We start from the raw sequence: 2967 nt of genomic DNA, 5'->3' as shown, positions 1-2967 counted from the left end.
AGCCCACAGACACTGGCCCTTTGTGAGGCTGGGCCTGGCTCCCTCCCTTGCTCCCATTCTACTGAGACAAAATTAAAAAGCAAAGAGAAACAAGTACAGCCGTCAGTCTCCTTTCCATCCGCTGTGGCGCTGCAAAGGGCTTAGGAACAGTGCCGTTCAGGTGACCGGTGTGCCTGGGGTGCTCGCTGCCCCCCCAACCATGGGGGCTCTCGTGCCTTTCACGTGACCTTCATGCTGTGCCTCATCCGCATGTGGAAGGTGAGCTGGCTGAGGAGCGCGGGAATGAAGCAGCCCAGGTCACATCCTTCCTGCTTGGTAAAAGAGCCAGCTGGGTCCAGCGCAGGACTATCTGGCTGAAAATGTTGGGGACTTGTTATAGAGCTGCCTTGCCAGTGCCCTTTGGGATGCTTCAAACAAATCTACCAACATTCAAAATTTGGGGTAAAATCTTAACTTTGAGGAAAAGGTGTTCTCTGCTCTAGAGAGAAACTGAGACATAGCTAGGCACTCGTGTTATCATTTAATCTGTGAACAATATTTTAGCATCCGTCTTCATTTATGCGGGATATTACTGCAGTTCAAGGCCTATTGGGTGAGGAGGAGGACAGTTTTCCAGATTCCTCCACATTGTGGTGCTAAAATTAAATGATTTCTGAGAGCAGCTTTTAAAAAAAGCAAAATCAGAAAGTGAGATTAGTGGCTGTGTGAGTATAGCGGCTTGCTCTTTGTGTTCCCAAAGACCAGAAAAAGCAAGGCTGATGTACAAATTCGTGTGTAGAGTCTAATCTGTCTATAATGTACATGTCCAAAATAGAACTTCTTGAGATAGTCTCTAAAAATAGCCTGAAGATCACACAAATGTATTTGTAAACTTGAGAAGCTTTTGTGGGACCCAAAGAGGAAGCCAGCACTCAGGACTCAGGTGTCCTGAATTCCTCTCTGGTGCACTCGGGCTGTGAAGCCTGAGACAGCCTGCTGCGAGGTGCACCTGGGTCACTCGCGTTAGCCTGGTCGCTTTAGGAACCAAGAAGCTATGCCTCAGCCTCCTCGTGGAGGGTTCTCCAACTTAGATGAGATGACTAGGGAGAAGGACCAGCAGCAGGGACCACAGCAGCCCAGGCAAAGGAGGCAAACTGCCCCTCCAGCCCCTGAGCAGGAGCCTGGGTAAATGAGTCGCTGTGTGTCCCCAGCTGTTGGGGCTGAGAAGAAAGAATAGGGTCTGTAGGGTCTGAGAAGAAACAACCTTTTCTTTGCACATTTTGGGGTTTTGTTGATAACTTGTTTTTTCAGCACAGACCAATATACAATGTCTACAGTAGTCTGCCACAAGATATGGGGTGTATGCTTTAAAACCCTCCCATGAATGCCAGATCCTAATGTTACGTTTTTCCTATATTTTCATGTCTACAATAAAGATTAATGTACAAAGTAGGTACAAAAAGAGATTAACAACAGCAACAATAAAATAGCACAACTATAACAACATATTATGAGGAAAGTTATTTAAAACTCTTTTTTCTGGATTTAGTACAGGGTTTACAGGGTCTCACTACACAGCTTGGACTCGTAGCGATCCTCCTGTTTTCAGCCTCCCAAGCGCTGGGATTATGGGTGCGTGCCACCATGCCCAGTCTCAATTGCTGTCTCAGCCCACCCCAGGACACGGGGCCGGCACAGTCTGCTGGGCATTTAAAACTTCTGAATTGCTCATTTCTGGAATTTTTCATTTAATATTGTCAGACATCAGCTAACCTTGAGGATCTGAAACTAAAGAAAGTCAGACTCTGAGGAGGTGGATATTTCTGTACTAGATTGATGCACGTCTTGTTAGTGTGAAGGGGAGTTGCTTCAGCTCTCTTCCTCCATGAGAGGGACCCCATCCTTGGCCTGCCATTGCCAGGTCCAGCTCCCCATGATGTATATAAAGGTGGATTAGGTGAGACTAAGAGAGAAGCAGATGTGGTGAGGATTGTACCAGAGTGCAGTTTCCTCAGCCCTGCAAGAACTGATGCTTTTATTCTCTGGCAGCCTTCAATCTCCACCATTCCAGTGCTAATTTGAAAACATAAATTAGCTCTTGTTTTACATCTCCATGATGTAGGACCGGAGCTATAGCTCAGCAGAGTAGCACCTGCCTGGCAAGCTCAAGGTCCTAAGTTCAATTTCTTTTTTTTTTTTTAATTTGCATTTATTTTATGCTTAATCTAGTTCCATGCCATAAGTTTTGTTTCTTCATTTTTTTCTGGGATATCTTTTTCTTCTGTGCAACTTCCTCTTCTGGTTTGGGAACAATTTGTTCCTTTTCAGTAAGGATCATCTCAATATGGCAGGGGGAGCTCATGTATGGATTAATCCGTCCATGAGCTCTATAAGTACGGCGGCGCATCTTGGGTGCTTTGCTCACCTGGATATGTTCAATAACCAGAGACTTTATATCTAAACCCCTAAGTTTAGCATTACCCTCTGCATTTTTAAACATGTGCAGCAAAAATTCAGCACTCATTTTAGGCCACCAACCCTGTGTCCAGCCCCACTGTTTGGCCTGGGCACACCTACCAACTCTACCACTGTAATGCTGAAATGGTACACATCGCTTCTTTAATGTAACATCCTTCAGATACTTGGCGACCTTTCGGATATGCATACCCTTGATGGCCTGGGCAGTTTCACCTGTGTTCTTAAAGTGACAAAGAAGATCTGAGCCTCTTGGTTTGCATGATTTTGTGGGGCTTTCTGGGTCAAGAGAGTAGCGAACTATTTTCACAGGTCACCTCAGGCCACTCACAGGAAGAGGAAGCCTGAGTTCAATTTCTGGTACAAAACATGAAGTCTCCATGATGGGGTTTTGCAGCCATTGCTAGAAAGACTTAGCCTACAAAAAGGGGAAGTGAAACAATAGTCTCTCCTGGTTTCTAATGGACAGATGGAAATTAAGACTCTCCTCACTCTGTTTTCTTCACCAAATTA

The 2967-nt window shown here is 45.4% G+C and overlaps 1 pseudogene; it reads right to left on the bottom strand.

The window, feature by feature from the left end:
* Nucleotides 1–218: 218 nt before the first annotated feature.
* On the bottom strand, nucleotides 219–2752 carry LOC105741669 (annotated as a pseudogene).
* Between the last annotated feature and the right edge of the window lie 215 nt (nucleotides 2753–2967).

The sequence above is a fragment of the Octodon degus genome, unplaced genomic scaffold, assembly GCF_000260255.1.
Source record: "Octodon degus isolate 3935 unplaced genomic scaffold, OctDeg1.0 scaffold00019, whole genome shotgun sequence".
NCBI lineage: Eukaryota > Metazoa > Chordata > Mammalia > Rodentia > Octodontidae > Octodon > Octodon degus.
This window is presented reverse-complemented; position numbering and strand designations above follow the sequence as displayed.